Raw genomic sequence first — 18,730 nt, 5'->3', positions numbered from 1 at the left:
CACGATATTGAATGTCAATATCACTTCTAATCACTCAGACATGAAAGGAACCCAATGGGTGTTGGTATACAAGGTGGGAGCACTAGTTTTCATCGACTTCATCCTGCCAATGGAACTAGCACCTTACAGTTTTACTTCTGTCACTTTTTATACTCTTAGTCAATTAGCACACGATTTAAGCAATTCTAAACAGATGGAGTAAAATATGAGCAAAATTAGTTTAGCTCAGAAAACTATGAGAAAACAATTTAGGATGTTGACAGTCACAGTTCCCTTTGGTTTAACCCCATTTTCCATATTCTTAAATGTTTGCTCATTGCATACTGAAAAGAATCAAAGAAGGAAATGGAAAATCACTGTGAGCTCTTTGCCATCTATAAAGCATTTTTAGTCCGTTTTGACAGATTGCTTTTGACTTCTAGTAAGTTTCCCAGGATACATTTTGTAAATGCACATACACAAATACAAATAGCCCGCAGGTTCAATTTCATATTCATAGATAGATGCATTTCAAAAGTATTCCTTCTATTGCACTTAACACTAGTTCAGTTTCCTGCATTCAAATTATTGTTCCCACCATTTCAAGATTTTACTTGCTTATCATTTATTAATCATAAAGTGCACTCACATGTTTTCATATATGTCCATTGGAGGTGGGGAGGGCCATTGAACACTGATTTAATGTTTCATGGGTGGAGGTGTTAGTGCAATGATGCTTGATCTGCCCAGGCACAGCGACAGTGTTCAGATGTCTGCGCACATCCACAGAGCTTGCGCCAGGCTCGGCACTGGGGCCCTGCAGAAGTCCCATGGTGGGGGAGCAGCCACAGAGGCTCAGCACGTCTGGTGTGTGCAGATCCTGCCATGCAGGTCTTCCCGAGGGCTTGGACACACTCCAGGCCAGTGGCCTGGCTTCTCACCTTGAAGAGAATAGCAGATAAAGCCCATGTGCACCTTCAAATATTTAAGATGCCATTCTGCTTGTAAAACTTCCCTTCTGATAGCACCAACACTTTGGATTTATAAAGACCAACATGTTATTCTCGAAGCAAGTACAGCTTTACTTCTTAAAATCATAAAAAAAAATTATGGCACAGTTAATGTAGGATGGCTGGGATAAGATATTACATAATCCCTTGATTTAGGATGCCAACCACTTTGATATATTCATTCCAAACATAAACTTTAGTGTTTATATTCAATGTGCCAAGGATAAAGTAATGGGAAGGAAAGATAGTCAAAAGAACAGAAAGTGCAAGGAAAATGCATGTTTGTAACAGCACAACATGCAAGTTTAAAATGAGTGAGATGTATGTTTTAGTATTTCACATTTCAGCAACACCCTATGATGATAAGATAGAGCTGTAACAGCACAAAGGGAAATCTGAGTGAACAAATTCAGAATGTCCTCTAGCAGCATCAGATTTAACCATGTGGTGATGTTAGTGCATTAGCAATGCGTGGAGTTAAATGTCACCATACTCCCACCCAGAGGTTTGCCGCCCAGTACGGCATAGAAAACACTAAATCACACACAGCAGCCTTGCATTTTGCTCCTGTGAACAAATGAAACTTAGCAGCTGCATAGATTTTAGAGCTCATTGTAGTTGGTTTAGTTTTCCACTGAGATGGAGTGTTGTATATTTTAAGGCTCCTCATACTTGGAATTTCTAGAATGATCAATAGTCCCAAGACACTCTAATAATCTAGTAATGTGATTATAGGAATTTTCCATCATATTCTAGATTAAAAACTCCCACACAAATGGCAACCCCAAAGTATTCACATGCTTAAGAAACTGAGAACATACACAGTGTTTACCCAGCAACTTTGCTGCCACGAATGAAGTCAGTAACCTGCTTGGGAAGTGGCTCAGGGTATCTGCTGGGGGGTTGTGTTAGAGTGGAAATGGGGAATGAAATTCATTAATATTAAAAAATGGAAGCAAATACCTGGTAATATTTGTTTATGACATCCCTCTGGAAATAGTAAGATTACTGAGGTAGTATGAATCTAAATCAGGAATGATGCCATCAAAATGGATATAACTAGCTGAAACAGTTTTTTACCAAGAACAAAAGATGAAGCATTTGTGATAATGTTATTGGGGGAGACGTTTGAGCGGCGGCAGTGATGCTTGTGTTCAAACATTAATGAGTTGCTGGGCTATCCGACCTCTACAAGCATTGGGTGATGGCTATTTGAAATTTCTGGAAATTGATATCAATACTACAGTTTAATATTTTTGTTGGTTTTGAAAATGAATGATGACTAAGGGATTATTTTGAAAATTCTGGTAGAACTAGAATGTTTCTTTAGGAATGTTGGGTCCAGATCTCTTAGCTGAAGTTTGAATGTCCTAATTCTTTGTCTGCTTAATATTCATGAAAATTATAGAAATATTCATGTCCTTAACATTTTGGAATGCCTTTGCCTAAAAATGAAATGACTATAAGTATTGAAAAAGCCATTATTCTGTGGAAGTACAATGATTATACAGATTAGAACAATAAAAGTACCATTTTCACACAAAGAACTGATTATCATTTGAATACTTGAATTTCACCATCTGCACAGGCTTAGGGAGCTGACTTCAGGCTTTTGCTCTACTAAATAAGAACTTTTAAAGACTTAAAGAAGAGAATCGAGGTCACATTTTGCAACTGGTGAGATAGTAACCAGACTTTATTAATTGTACTCAGTAAAATCATACTTTTAGCAGTTTTTAACAATACTTCTTTAATAAATGTGAACATTTTCCTGTTTCTAAGGTAGCAACGAGTTTTAAAAATATTTTTGTTTCAATAAATACATTCATTGGCAAAAACTAGATTACTTAGAAGAATCATTTACTAGGTAACTAATAGTTTAGTGCCAACTATTTTTCAGGCAAAATGCATGTTACCTGATGGAATTGTTTTATTGGGTTTTTCTACATTGCCATGCTAGAAAGCCAATCATCATGGTGAGTGCAGGCGGAAGACGCAGCTCTCGGGTTAGAGGGGAAGACTGACTTCTCAGAGCAATGCCATGGGAGACGGGGAGGCCTGGTGGCTGCCGGAGAGAGGTGGAGGGGGGACCGGACATCCAAAGAAAATAAATACAGCTAGAAATGGAATGCACAGCCTGAAGACTGCCGTTAATATTGAAATCTATACTGGATCTACAGAGATAGGAGATTTCCTGTTCTTAACACACCAAAAAGTGGGTATCCGTGTGAAATAAGAATAGAATAATTTACATGGCAGCAATAAGAGCAGAGATTTCCTTCTGCATCCCTATATCGAAATCTCACTGGCATCCCTTAACACACCAAAGAAGGAAAGGTAAGAGAGCTGAGGTGCAGGAGAAAGGGAGGAAGGAGGAAAGAGAGGAGAGGACAGAAGAGAGACCATGAAGGGAGAGAGGACGAGGAGTGAACACCTTGTTTATTACTTAGGAAAAAATGTCGTTGATGATTTCTTTGGGTTATAATGGGATGATCTGGAAAGCATTGATGAGTAAGTTATCAAACATAAATCTGTGCATCAGATCGTATAAAACGATGCTTACTGAACTCCAAGAAATGGGAGCAAGAGGCTTTTTACTGTACTGTTTGTGGTTTATTTTTTCCTTTGCTCTTTCCCTTTGTCATTGTTTACAACTTCTGTACCCCTTGTCTTGTATTTAGGTTTATCTGGTTTGGGGAGGAGATGGGGAAGCACAGAATCAATGGGGCAGGAAGGGGGAGGTGAGGTAAGGGAGGGCAGTTGGCATTATTGCCAAAGTGGGGCTCACCGAGGACACCAGCCAAAGAACTGGAGCAGGTAATACAAGAGTCTGAAAGCAATTCACGCTCACCCACACTGTCAGGAAAAACAAGCCCTAGTTGTTAGCTGCGTGTAGTGGTTCACAAGTGAAATCTCAGCTGAGCAGGAGGAAAAGACAGGAGGATCAGAGACAGAGGCCAGCCCTGGGGCTGAAACTTGAAACTCTGTCTGAAAACCTTCCGCAGAACAGGCTGTGGGCCTGGTTTATGTGTTGGAGGACACCCTGAGCCCGTGGTCCTGACGCCAAACCCCAGAACGAGAAGAAAACCAAGAAGGAGGACACGAAGAGGACAAGAAGAAGTCTTAAATTCGGTATTTTTCCTATTAGCTATGTCCCTTTATAAAGCATCCTGAAGTCCTTTAAATTCCCTGAAATTTCAGGTGTGAAATCTTTGAAGCAAAGCCCTGTCCAGTCCCTCTTCACGTTCGAGGAAACGCCAGTTCAACAGCACAGATTTCTATGTCACACGCACGCATCCCAAGGAGGGTGCCGATCCGAAGGCGATTCCATTGCCCGGGAAGGCAGCTCAGCTCCTCAGGGAGGCTGGAAATCGGGGTGGGGCACCCCTTCTCCTCTCCCAGGTCTCTCGTCTTAAATGGAGAGTGGGAGGCCTCCTCCCTCCCAGCAGCGCAGAGTTCACTTTTCTCATTTAAAGGTGTGGACAGGAGTGCCGGGCCCACGCGCACACCAGCGGCCCCAATCCACCTCTGGCCCGGCCCCTGTCTGTCCCCATCAGCAACCCCCGTGTCTGCTGGACCTCAGCTCCGTGCCCAGCTGACCACTATTAAGTGGAGGAGATTTCCATTACCTGCTGTCTCTCCCATCGCACCGCGTTTCCCGAGTGTTTTCTGCAGCCCCGGGGTTCTGGGCGAGCAGAATTTCTGTGCACAGCGAGAGCCTCGCACTGAGCAGGACAGGGGATGAACGGTAAGTTTGGAATTGCATTAAGTACACACAGCCCTGTGCTTAGAGAGGCAGCTTCCTGTAGCACAACGCACCAGGTCATTAACCACCCTGAGAACTGTCACAAAAGATCTCACCACAAATAGACCCGAGTGTTAAAAAGAATAACACCCCACTGCAGGGAGTGATACAATAACTGTGGACGTCCTTTTAATGCACATTCACTATAAGTATAAGTTCGGATATCCTGAAAGTGCAATCATGTTGTTCTGACATTTTTGCTTTTCCAGACAGTCAGATCTGTAGATTGAAGGCAAGCCAGTGTTGAGTCTGCTGTCTTTTGTTTGGATTTGTGAAATTCCCAGGTGAAATCCCCATAATAATCTTGTGGATGACATTAGAGCTGTGTTCTAGGTTTTGACAGTTACAAACAGTTCCACTCCAAGCATTTATATCTAGATTTTTATTATCCAGGCTAAAATAATTAGTCCAGGAGGCATAAGAAAATTCTAAGTGATTTAGAAAGTCTTCCAAGTATTTTTTGAGGTTGTAATTTTAGAGAAATTTCACCATTCTGCATTTTCACATATAAATAAAGGAGGCACATACTACGGCATCAAGGTTCATATTGGAGTGACTCTGTTTCCCCTTCCCTAGTTTTACTTTAGGTTGTCCTACCGATGTGTCATGGTTACGTTTATAGGCATTCATGATCTATTTCTTAGCTTTGTTAAGATTTTGAAGATACAGACTTTCCATATCTAGAGCAGACAGACAATAGAGGTAAATCTGTAATCAGTTTTCATGTGCTATGCGTGTTGGCTAGCTAATGCACCCATGACGAGAGTCATGCATTTTGCTGCCTATGACCCCGTCCCAGTTAATGAAGTATGAGCTGACAGATTCATGTAGTTGTTTTGCGTTGGTAGTCAAAATTATATGCTCTTATCCTAAGTGATGGACGTTTGGGTGCTTCTGGAAGGGCCCAGCTCCCCCCAGCACTGAGCTGTGCAGCTCTCAGCTTTGTGGGAGCTGCTGCTCTCCACAGGCCTTGCCCCGCCGTGGGAGACCTCCCTGCCAGCCCCCTGGGTCAGAGCTCTTTCAGAAAGTGCTCCTGCCTCCAGAGCCACGTGCCTGACACATGCTGGCACGTACCTGGCGTGGGATTCTTCCAGCTTTGTGGCTCTTTGCCAGACACTTTGTCCGTTGTGTCCTTTCGACGGTAGGGCGTTGTGCCATGGTCTGGGCCTTCCCAGGCTTCCTTTTTCTTATGCTGAGGGGGATCGCTGCCGACGTTCCTCGGATCTGACCGACTAAATCCCAACCACTCCACTTTTTCTTTTCCTGTAGGTCATGGGAAGTAAAATACATGCCCTCTTTATGTTCCCTCAAGAAAACTGTGGGCCAGGAGAATGCACGGCCCGGGCCAGACCTGACCCCGCACCCCCATTCTTACAGGGAGACATCCAGACAAACCTCGAGTTGTTGCAAGTATACTTAAGACTGTTACACAGATTATCTCTAATGTACCTGTCCCTGCCATCTGCTCTCCTCTTTTTCATTAGCAGTAAAGTTTCTAAAGTATGAATGAAGGAAGCCATTTTAATGTTAATTGCATAGGAGGTATTTATATTATGGCACCTCTGGGAGTTCTAGCCAAGTATCGATGGAAGAAATACACACAGGTGTGCACACCCTAAATGCTCCACATTCCAGGAGGTTACTTAGCTGTTCCTGACTTTGTCAGAGAATGAGAGTTATTATTTTTTAAGGAGATATGTAATATCAATTCAGGCAGAAGGAGCACCAGAATTCCGTCTTCCCAGGCGGAGGTCAGAAACATTTAAACAGCTGTCAGAGCAGTTCAAACTGTCATCAGAAGTGACCTTAAACCAAGTTTAGATTTTCAATGTTATTAAAAAAAAACGGTAAAAAAACAACACAGGGCCATTATGCAGCTGTCTGAAATATTAAATGAAAGAATGAACATCTGTTCAGTTGCTCTTCAAACTTTAATGGTTTGGAGAGAAATTCTGTTTTCTTAGATCTTTAAGAACATCTGAGACCCATCCCGCTTCACACCTGTAAAAACTCCTCTGGGCACAGGCAGAGCTACTTCAAAGCCCTTGACTGGTTCTCCGCCAAACCTGGGCCATCAAACAACAGAACAAATTATTAATATTACCTAGGATTAATATTAATGCCTTGATTAATATTGCCTATTAACTCTCTGTCTCTCTGTCTCTGTCTCTGTCTGTCTCTCTCTTTCTCTCTCTGCTTTTTTCCCCCACATAGACTCTCCCTATCTATTCTAGGCTTTCAAGAAACTTCAGCCTCCAAAGTGCTGAGGTTGCAGGTAACATACTTTGGAAAGAGTTCTTTCATGTATTCACAAGTTAGACCATTTAGAACTACAAGAGATTTCTGAAAACTGTTAACATTTTTAGTGTGTATAGTTCTATTTCATAAGCCAAATGTGCAGAAACAAAGCAAAACACCTAGTTGAACGTCGCAGAATTACTCTTTAAAGAGGTGCAGATCTATAAGGTACATGAGAAATTCACAGTGACTGTCGGTTGGTATTCAAACTCCTACCAAAACATTGTTTCTTTGTTCTAACTTCTACCCAAAGTATTTGAAATTGTGCTTTTAAGTATTTCTCAGGAAAGGAAAACAAGCTCATCAACTCATAATCTGAAGTTCTGCTTAATTTCACATATCATTATAAGCATTTTTGAATTACTGTTTAATTATGTTGCTTTATTTTTAAAGTTATAATGTATCAAGTCATTCATGTAAAGAGAGAAATCATTGAAGTTTTGTTTCATGTACTGACTCTAAAATTTAACACACTCTAAAATATCTGTTTTATAATTGCTAGTTCATATTGTTTTCAAAACCTACAAGCCAATAGAATTATCACTTAGTTAAAATGTAAGGACTAGCTGGGGACTATAAAAATGTAAGTTCATATCTTAATCATGTTAAGTTAACCATTTGGATACTACTAAGAATAGAAGCCAGCCTTATGATTTTGGATCTGGGCCTCAAGGAGCATCACCTCTGGTTTGTTAAATAAAAATTGAAACAGCACCGAACCCTTGGTTTTCATATACTTATCATATATGACTCAGGGAGTAGTTAACGAATACGGGTCTGAAATTTAAAACAATCCACCCAAGCAATGTGGACACTCATCTGTCCACGCGAGTTTGCATTGATGGTACTGACAAAACATTCCAGACATTTCCACAGGCTGACCCTGTGCCCCTGTTGGCTTTGTGCAAGGGATTGGTAGGGATGTTCCTTTCAGATCAAGGTGCTTAGTAACTTACACAGGGTGCTCTGCACTTCATTATACACTGAGCTCTGTGTTCAATTATTTCTCTCCAGTGAACATACTCTGTACATGTTTGGCATGGGCTACGGTAAGCTATGCTAGACGCCATATTTTTCATTCATGATGAGTAATGGAGATAACCCCATAAGCTAAAGACTAAATGCATTTTATTCACAGTTTGCAACTTAAAGGTTATAGTGATGTAATCTTACTGTAACTTTAAATTTACAATTTAAGTTTATGCTGATGTAACCTTATTGTAAATTGTAAGATTCTCTCTATGAAGATTTTGCTCTATTTATAAATCTAACAACAGAGAAGTATATTTGTGTAGATTAACTTACACAGAGACACCTACAAGTATACATAGCTATTAGTGATGAGGATAGACTTAAAACAATGGGTCATTAAGAAATTAAGAATTCTTCCTTGTCTTCTGTTCAGACAGTATTTGTGCAAATAGAATAGCTACAATATCTCTGAGCCATGTGATCTTTGGAACCTGTTGTCGTGTAAGAAGAGCGGTGCTGACAACGGGTCGGCACGTTTAGATGCTGGAGTTGATGTCCATTCATTCACACACTGGTGGGCACACGTGTTCTTACACCAACACGCAGGTGTGGATCTGCACATGTATTTGCTTGTCTTTCCACCCCGTAATGAACGATGTGGAATAGGTAAGTCATGCAAACATAGGAGTGTAATTTAAAGGCTATGTGTGAACAACTGAGAACGTTTTCTTGGCTAAAGACAAAACCAAATTACAATATTTTTCTCAAGTTAAAAAAAGCAGTTTTCCTTCCCCGCATTGTGACCTTTGACCTCTTGCATTCATAGACATTTCTTCCATATTGTTTTTTTCTAGCTAAGTTTCTATTTCCCCACTCTTTAAGGCATGAAGACAGGCAGCTCCTGAGCCGGTGATTTACGGCTGCACCTGGGACGGACCTCCATGCGGAGCACATTTCCACAAAGACGTCTTGGAGCAAATGGCCTTGTGTAAATTGAATTCTTGTGCTGCTCAGGGACGTTTATGATTCACGATCCCAGAATGAAAGTATGGAAATATTTGACAATGACTTACAATGTATTTGCAAATTCTGTGCTGCTGAAATTAGACGCATTTGGCTCTGTGTTGTGTTCTCAGTTATTCTGGGCAATTCACAGTTTCTTGGCATGCTTGAGGCTGGCGTGGAAAAACAGTTTATAAGACTGCCACCTCACACTGGAGAGACCGGTCTGGGCAGGAGCTAGTTAGAGCAGAGGAGGACGCGGAGGCCGCAGAATGCACCTGGGAGCTTTGCCCTGGGGACACAGAGGCCAGGCCCTGGGCGGCGGCTGCCCCTGAGCCCCTCGGCGGCTGCCCACAAAGCGCTCCACGAGGCCGTGCTGGCCTGCGTGGATCAGTGCCCAGGACCCCCACGGGGCCCTGCGTGAACACACAGCACAGCTGCCCAGCCTGGACTTACCATTGTTTCGCTGTTACAGAGGCAGAGCGTCACGTTCTACCACGCCAGTGAGAGCCAGGTGATTTGAATCCTGCAGTGAAATAGGATTTGGAGATATTATAGTCACGTGGACCTCCATCTCTTCCTCCAACAGAACAAAGATATAATTGTTCTCATTGTGTACAGGTGGTGTAAAAAGCTGGGTACTGGTGGCTCACAGCTGTAATCCTAGCTAATCCAGAAACTGAGGTCTGAGGAGCAAGGTTCAAAGCCAGCCCAAACAGAAAAGTCCTTGAGACACTTATCTCCAATTAAGTGTCAACACAAGTAGAAGTGGAGCTGTGTGTGACTCAAGTAGTAGAGCACTAGCCTTGAGCACAAATGCTCAGGAACAGCACCAGGCCCCATTTTTACACACACACACACACACACACACACACACAATTTTAGCTATGACAAAATTTCACTTCTTGCAATATTAGAAGTTCCTATGCATGAGGTCATTTAAACATCACAATAGCACTAAGAATTATCCTTTCTTATTCCTAGGTATCTTCTGAGTTAGAATTCACAGGTCAAATGTCCTGTACGAGGTCATACAAGGTAAGTGACAGACCAAGGATTGATAACTAAGTGTGAGTACACAGTGTCTTAACTACTATTTTCTACTCATTATAACTCCTAATTTTTTTAAAGCTTAATATTTAGGTGATATTAAAAGGGTAGATTTAGGATTGATTAAGTAAGTACAACACAAGAAAAACACAATGCCTGAATTAGTGATTTTATTGGAAATGATAAAACACATTTTCATCTGTGTTTTTGCCTTGCTTATACTACTCTCTGATGAATAAAAATCTAGAATAAATACAGAAGTGTAAAATAATTTAAACAGATGTCTGAGACTCTTTTTACTCTTGTACAGGCCAAGCAAAGTAAGCCTAGTGCCCTGCATTTTTATTTAAAATGTAACAGAAATACCAGAAGTTAGGCAGCAAGATTTTAGGATGTGGTTTCGTTATGAGTGGGCTGGGGGATGTGGTGGGGAATGATGGGAAGTGGACACTGATCACGATCATTGTGCTTGAAATGTAGCCCCTTTGTACAACTACCTAAAGACAATAAACACAATTGACAAATGCCTGCTGTGACTTTAGAGAGGAACCGTAACGCCTGACAGGCCTGCTGGGCCTCGCCCCTCACAGCTCCCAATTAGGATGCATTCCCTGCCTGAAAGTTACCTGTTTGTAATGTTCACTGGTTGAGCTCACTCATAAACCAAGAATATCTCCCTTGACACGTTCTGATCAGTGGACATGGGGTTTACAGTTCTGTCTGTATGGTGCTGCATGTGTCCTTCAATGAGGTAGCAACGTTCCATAGGAAATGTACACATTCCCTTGCTCGTGTAACTGCAACCCCTCTGTACAGTATTTCTACAATTAAAAAACATATAAAGAAGAAAAGAAAAGAAAAAGAAGAAAATAGCAGTGATGTTTCTCCTCTTCATTTTTAGTTCAAAATCAAGAATCTACGAGTTTAATTAACAACCATCTTTCCCTTAAAAGTAGATATTTATAATTCATTAAGAACATATGTATGGTGATGAGCAGGCTCAGCTTGAGATTGGCATTCCTAGGAGAGCAAAGACCCGAGGCTTCCTCTAAAGGACAGAGGGTTTGTCCCGATTTCTATAGAGACCACGGGAGGACATACAGCGGTGGGCAGAGTGGAGCACAACTCATAAACAAGGACAAAATTAAGTTGAAAGTTATTTTATTTTGAAAAGAATACAAATGAGCACTAATGCTCCTGTACTTCCTGTCCACTCCTAGTGATGGTTGTTGAGTTTGTACAGGGGTAACAGAAAATCCACTGAGAATTTATGCCAATGTAATTCCATAGTTATGAACAGAAAAAAAAACTCCTAACTAAATGTTATAAATTTAAATATATTATCAGCTTTCTTATTTAGCAGTAAATGGACAAAGAGGAACCGATGACTTGCCTTCAAGTACAAGAATCTCAGTCTTCATGGAGCCCAGTAGTTTCCAACGGTATTTCGTATTTAGCAGCTGTGATAGAAGGCGCCGAGCTCTTCATGACATCAATCCCGAGTTGGATGCCTGGAGGTCATATTTCTTTACTTGTCAAGAAGTATTTACTTCAATCATGGACTTGTCATTCTGCTGGATGAATGGAGACGTGGCTGGTTTGGAAATGACCAAGTATCTTGTAAAATGTAAAAGCCCTTCATCCATCTTCAGTAACGTTGTTGCTATTAAAATAGTGTTAAAAATCAAATACACATTCTACCATATTGTAAGCTAAGAAAAAAAAACCTTACACAGAATTGGGAAGCAGATAGTAAAATTTTCACATGCTGATTTTAAGACAACTCAATCTATTACTGGCCGGAATTACAAGCTAGTTCACCCAACGCATTACATATCAGCTTCACTGCTTCACCATGAACATTGTTACATAAAAATTCGCTTTTATGAACTGTTAATATAGAGAGAAATGGAACAGAAAAGCTTGAACAGATGAGCCAGAGAATCCACCTGATTGCTCCTGTCCTAAATATAGTCTGTCTCTAAATGAATGAATAATTAGAGAGAATCGCACAGCACTGAGGGAGAGGAAGGGCAGCGCGGAGAGGGGCCACGCGAGCGTAACCATCCCCAGTACTGCCCCGGAAGATCCACCCACCCTCCCGGCCAGCACCCGACACGGAGGCCTGACACCATGACCTGGCAAACTCCACAGCACAGAATGAAATAAATACATCTAGCGGCATGGCAGCCCAATGGGATATGTTCAGATAACGGAAGTTTCGCCCTGGAGACTCTGAGTAACGGTTCTGGACATTTCCGTGGGACATGAGGGGTGCTTGTGTAGTGGGAAGCAGAGCGGTCTGGGCCTCCCTTGGGTCCACAGGCTCCTGGGTGACTGATGCAGCCATGGGTTGGGGTTCAGGTAATAATGAGTCCCCCCAAATTTCCTTTAAACTCAAATCTCCACTCACGGACATAGAGCTTCTTAGAGTTCTATCCACTTACTGTCCGACCGAGCGCTGGGGTCTGGTGGGGATCTTACGCTTACTCTCGGTATTTATTTATATTTGATGTAAGGCATGTTTGCTTGTATTTTTCTCGGATCCACGAGTCACTCCTTCCTGCATGCATGTCCATGCGTTTTGAGGCGCTGTAGCATTTTTGTCATCTGATCTTGTTATAGAATTGATGAATGTTATCGCTTGCACATCCTCCGTTCCTCTAATATTCAGGTCTGACTGCCTTTCCCCTTGCACCTGCCTCTTAGGTGTGAGCATTACAAGGTCCGCCCTTTCATCCGTTTCCTTTGTTCATTCTGTACAGAAGCATACGCTGTAGCTCACACGAGAAGCTCACAGGAAAACAATAGATGCTCCTTCCTTCACGTCCTTCCTTTTGTTCTCATATATTCTTAACATGGACACCAGAGCCTTTTCAATTTCCCATAAACGTTTGCTCGTTGCTGCTGCTGTTCATTGCATACCTTGCCTTGGCTTTTTGGTGGTTAATTGGAAATAAGAGTATCAGAGACTTTTCTGCCCAGGCTGGCCTCAAACCCTTGACCCTGAGTAGCTAAGGTGGCAGGCCTTGCCACTCGTACCTGTCCCCACCCTTGCGCTTCCCACTGCCAGGTGCATCGTACCCCCCGAGGAGCTGCTCTGAGCCTCATCACCACCCTGCTCCACAGCTGCCATTAGAGCTTGCTACTCGTGTTTTGTCCAAAGTCTGTGGGATTGGGCAAAGGAGAAGTGAGACGAGTCGGTGTTGGTTCCTACAGGTAACGTCACCGTCACCGGCGTGAGGGTCTTCCGTAGTCGGCCTAGACAGCAGCTCTCCAAATCTGCTGATTGCTCACCACCTCCAGTGTGATGATCCCCAACATGTCCCCCCACCTGTGTGTAACAGGACTGTTGCACAGTACGTAGCTACATGGTTTATATGGTGTGATATTGCATGGTAGGTGGCGCTTGTAGATTTTCTCTTTCCATTTTTAATACATTGCATCTTTAGCATCAAATCATTTCTGATAGTATTATAATCATCCATTGCAGAGGTATATTTCAGTTTATCCACTTCCTTCCAGTGAGATTTATATGAGTTGCACACCTTGGAGTATGCATAAGGTTTTAAGACCTTGCATAAACACCCACGAGCCTGATTACTGCCTATACAGTAAGCGTGTGTCTGGCGCTGAAGTTGTGCCAAAGGCCCGTACCATTCTGCATCTCCCCGCCCCCAGCAATGACTTAGAGGTCATCTTACCCTATAGCCTTAGGAGCACACGATGTGTTAGGCCCTGGGTTTTGATGATTGAATAGGTGAGTAGTATAAATTACTGTTGTTTTAGTACCCAATTCCCTGGTAGCATATGGTGTAGAGTGCATTCTGTATGTTTATTGAACATCTGTGTATCTTCTTTATGAGGTCTGTGCCCAGTTAATTGAGTTGTTTTATCCTTGCAGATACGTTTTAAGAATTTGAGTGTTAGACATTAATATTGTGGTTTTGCAAATGTTTGTTTTCCTCACTCTGGACTTTTTAATACTCAGTATAACCTTTTATAGAACTGATAAACTTCATTCTTTAAAAATATAGCTGATCAGTTATTTCTTACACAAATTACACCTATAGTTTTTTGTTAAACTAAAAATCCATTGTCAATTCTAATCCCATCTAGAACCTTTTTGAGTATCATCTCAGGAATTGTACCTGTTTGTGTGTACTCCATAATCCCTTTTGAATTAAATTGTTCAGAATGTGAAGTCTTTGTCTAGATAGTTTTTATGCTTATAAACATCTAATTTTTACAGAACCAGTTGTGGAAACTTTTTGTTTGCTCTACTTTAGTAATTGCTGCACTGTCAAAGATACTTGAACTACATTCTGTGGGGCCAGTTTTGTGTTTCCATTCTTCTCTGTTGGTCACTTGTTTCTTTTCTTAGTGATATTTTTCACATTGCAGCATTTCTTTCTGCATATCTTTACATTTGTCACCAGCTAGTAAAAGCTCATGTGTAATATCCAGAGTGTGTACAACCTCTTGTTTAACCATTGACAGAATGTGCATGAAGCCACGAGAGCATTATTAAAGCGTGAACACCAGCACTTCATGCATACAAGTGCTTCCTCTGTCTTCAGAGGGACGGGGACAAGCATCAATCGGTATTCTTTACAAGAATGTGTTAACAATTCTTTGCTCAACACTCCATTTCAGAGTGTGATTCCTGGGGAAACAACTTAAGGCATTTGGTTCTGTGTTCAAGAAATGAACCCCAAACCACGATGTGATGCAGCGGCGATATTGTTGTAGTTTCTTTGAGTGGTAGCCTGCACTGGACGGTGAGGAGAAGAAAATACTCTGCTTACCCCAGACATTTGCGGGTGCTGGAGTAGACACAATGCCATGAGCCACCTTCCACCGGGAAAGAAAAGGGCAAAATGAAGGAGATGAATCAGCAATCAAAGCAAAGTCTGAGAATCATGGGGTTTCTTTGGAAGCATGCGCGTGCGCGCGCGCACACACACACACACACACACACACACACACACACACGACTAATACACTAATATATTGGGATCAGATGCCATAAGAGGCTAGAGATGAGGCAGAGGGTCTCACTCAGAAGACAGCAGAGATCCATGAAGGCTGAGTCAGTTCTAAGAACTCTTCCATTGCTTCCAAGGAACGATGTGAAAGGTGAGCTCGCTCTGATGTGTGAGGGAATATCAAGGGGATATACTCAGAAAACTCCTTCAGGGCTGGATTCCTCACTTCTCCTTGAATCTGAAGAAGTGTTCAGCCGTCCACAAGCCGGCCCTGCTCGAGGACAGTGTGGAGCTCTGTGAGAACCATAGACAAGCTGGACTCTCACTGCCAAAGACAAATAACCTGACTCTGGAAATGCTGAATCTGCTTTAGAAACAAAAGCAAAAACGTATTTTCTTTCTTTATTTGTTTTTGTGTATATGGTGCCAAAGGATTGAACCCAGGGCCTCATGCATGCTAGGCAAACACTCTACCCCTACGCCACCTTCCCAGCCCGAGTCTGTTCTGTACCAGGAGGCTGCACAGGAGTTGTCAATCACCCGTCTGCAGGAGATGCGGGGCGGGCGCATGGAACTGCGTCCTGACTGTGAAGAACCAAAGGGAGGCGGTTAGACACGGATTCTCTACCCATGCTGGAGAGGAGGCCTTTGGAGAAGAGTAGATGCACGAGGCACACCCTGGGGATTTGGTGCTAGCACACTGCTGTGGCGAATCTGGCAAGTTTGAAAAGGCAAATCACTTATACCGGCCGAATTAGAAATGTCAAAGTTACCATTTTCACCTATGAGGATCAGAATCAGAAGGCTGAAAGAGAAGGGATGAGAGAATGAACATGATATGCAAAGTCAGAAACCTTACCTGATGGCTCTGGCTACGAGGAGACTTAAATGGCGTTTACCCTTCGAACAAGAAACAGATCTGGGAAGGGTGCAGGTGGGGTGGATTACAGGAAATTTTGTCTGAGCCAATGCCGAGGACATTCCCCAGAACAAGAGAGGCCGAGGGTAGGCCCTACCCCACTACATAAACAGGGATGGATTCATTTCCATCAGCTGATTCATAGCCAGCCTGCCCTGAGCCTCAGAATTAGAACACTTCAGTGTTCAGTGATAAATGGTTGCACTACATTTGCCCAATCCGTAACAATCAAGAACATAGAAAGCTGGTCATCAAGGCTCCCCATTAGGAAAGCCAGGGCTGCAGGTCCATAATCTCCAGCTGAGTCGCTGTTTGAGGGTTCTTCACTGGTCCAGACAGGGACAGTACTTTTACCTGGAGACGCTTCTTCAGCACTTTGGATGTGATGTAGGTAAGAAGATCCTGGACTTCAGGTCTGAACTTGATGCATGAGGTGAACAAATTAGAGGGAGGAAGGTTCTGAGGAAGGATTGTGTTATAGTGTACCTGTGTAAGCATTGTAGCGGGCTTTAGCACATTATTTTTCAAAAAATCACATTTGAGATCACACATGGTCTTCAGTCGGCACTGTGCTATGAAGAATTAGAGTTATGTCCTGTCCTAACCAGACTGGCTTCTGTGACAGACTGTAATGATGGGATGTTATAGGATTGTTGAAGTGAGATTTGCAGGCTCAAAACAACCATGAGTCCTAAGTCTGGTTCCTTCCCAGAATCAGAGTGTTTGAGTCTTGTCACTTCCGTTTATGTGGCATGGTTTTAGTGGTTTGGCCCCAGACTCCACGGAGAATCTTACCAAGAGAAGAGGAGCATGACTTTGTGAGCCCAGCAGGGAAGCGGGCTAGAAATCAGACCCTACAGAAGTCAGATGCTGGTGCTGTCTAGAAAGCAGATACTTCTGCCCCCTAAAAATCAGAGCCTGCACTTTTATAAAGTTCAAACCATATAGCTCTCTAAAATCAAATCCTACAGCTCTCTAGAAATCATAATCTGCAGGTCTCTAAATTTCAGGCCCTGGAGCACTCTCGAAATCAGACCCTGCAGCTCATGAAATCAGACCCTGCAGCTCTAGAAATGGATCCCAAACAGATCATTCATCACTCTGGAAATCAGGTCCCAGAGCTTTAGAAATCAGATGCTGAAGCTCTAGAAGTCAGATCTTGCAGCTCTCTAGAAATCAGATCCTGAAGCTCTTTAGAAATCAGATCCTGTAGTTCTCTGAAATCAGATTCTGAAGCTTTAAAATCAGATCCTGATGCTCTCTAAAATAGGATCCTAGAAACAGCTCACCAGAAATCAAATGCAATTTTGTAAAGTTCAAACCCTGTAGCTCTCTAAAATCAAATTCTACAGCTCTCTAGAAATCATGATCTGCAGATCTCTAAATTCACACCCTAGAACACTCTAGAAATCAGACTCCGAAGCTCTAGAAATTGACCCTGCATCTCAGAATCCAGCCCCACTTGCTGACACAGCAGAGCTGATAAAGGAAGCTGAACCCTGGTCCTAATGTAAATAAGGGGCTCCTGACAAAATTGTTTACCATTCTAAATCCTTCCATTATCTACATTAGTGCATTGTGCTTCGGTTATATTCTTTTAATTTTCTGACACTGGAAATTCTGAAGTTAATAGAGATAAATGTTTGCTTAACTGGTGATACCAAAGGAGTATATATTTTTTGTCTGAAATGTTCCTGAGAGAGAGGGGAAGGTTACTTACATAACCATAACCCTTCTCTACATCACTTTTATAATCACAGTTTAAAAGAAGGGAAAAAATGTTCCCTAGGGAAAAATATTGAAATGCTACCTATATTTTTGCATAGTAAATGATTTGTAATTTGTTGATTTACATTTGATTGCACATTGAATATCTCTGAGAAATATCTACCTTAGGATAAAAAAAAATCTCAGAGTGAAACGTTATCTATTGAGAAAGTTTTATGATGATAATATCGTATGTTGTGTGTGTGTGTATGTGTGTAAGTGTGTGTGTGTGTGTGTGTGTATGTGTGTATGTGTGTGTGTGAGTCATGAGGCTTGAACTCAGGGCCTGCATGCTGTCCCTTAGATTTTTTTGCTCTTGACTAGTGCTCCACCCTTGAACCACATCTCCATTACTGGTTTCTGGTGGTTACTTGTATAAAAGAATCTCATGACCTTCCTGTCTGGGCTGGCCTTGAACCAGGATCCTCAGATCTCAGCCTTTTGAGTAGCTAAGATTATATAGGCATGAGTCACGGGCACCTGGCTCATAAGGATAATTTTTAAGCTGAAAGTAAAATGTTCAATTTTATAGTGTGGCGTGTCAAATGGGCTACTTCAACAGAATATTTATAGCTATTTTGTTTTTTCAGACGATAAAACTCTAATAATGTTTAACAAAGCCAAAGAATGGTTTGCCAGCGCAAACAATGAACAATTTTCGTGCACTGTCTTGTTAACTATCGAGAGCCTGACACCTTGCTGCTTGTGCTGACAGGTTACAGAGAATTACAAAACGTGCTCTCTGGGCTCTTTTCTAGAGAGACAGCATTCAAGACTCATGCTGCACCAAATGTAGCATGGAGAGACACCCATTAAGGACTTCTCTGTCATTCGGAGAGCCTTGTAATGAGGCTAATTAGGAAGACACGACTCCTAGAGTCACACTGAGCGCAAGATTTTTAGATGTTCGAAGCGATGTCAGAAGTAATGATGCCTAGTA

The sequence above is a fragment of the Dipodomys merriami genome, unplaced genomic scaffold, assembly GCF_024711535.1.
Source record: "Dipodomys merriami isolate MVZ:Mamm:240054 unplaced genomic scaffold, mDipMer1.0.p SCAF_15, whole genome shotgun sequence".
Taxonomy (NCBI): Eukaryota; Metazoa; Chordata; class Mammalia; order Rodentia; family Heteromyidae; genus Dipodomys; species Dipodomys merriami.
This window is presented reverse-complemented; position numbering follows the sequence as displayed.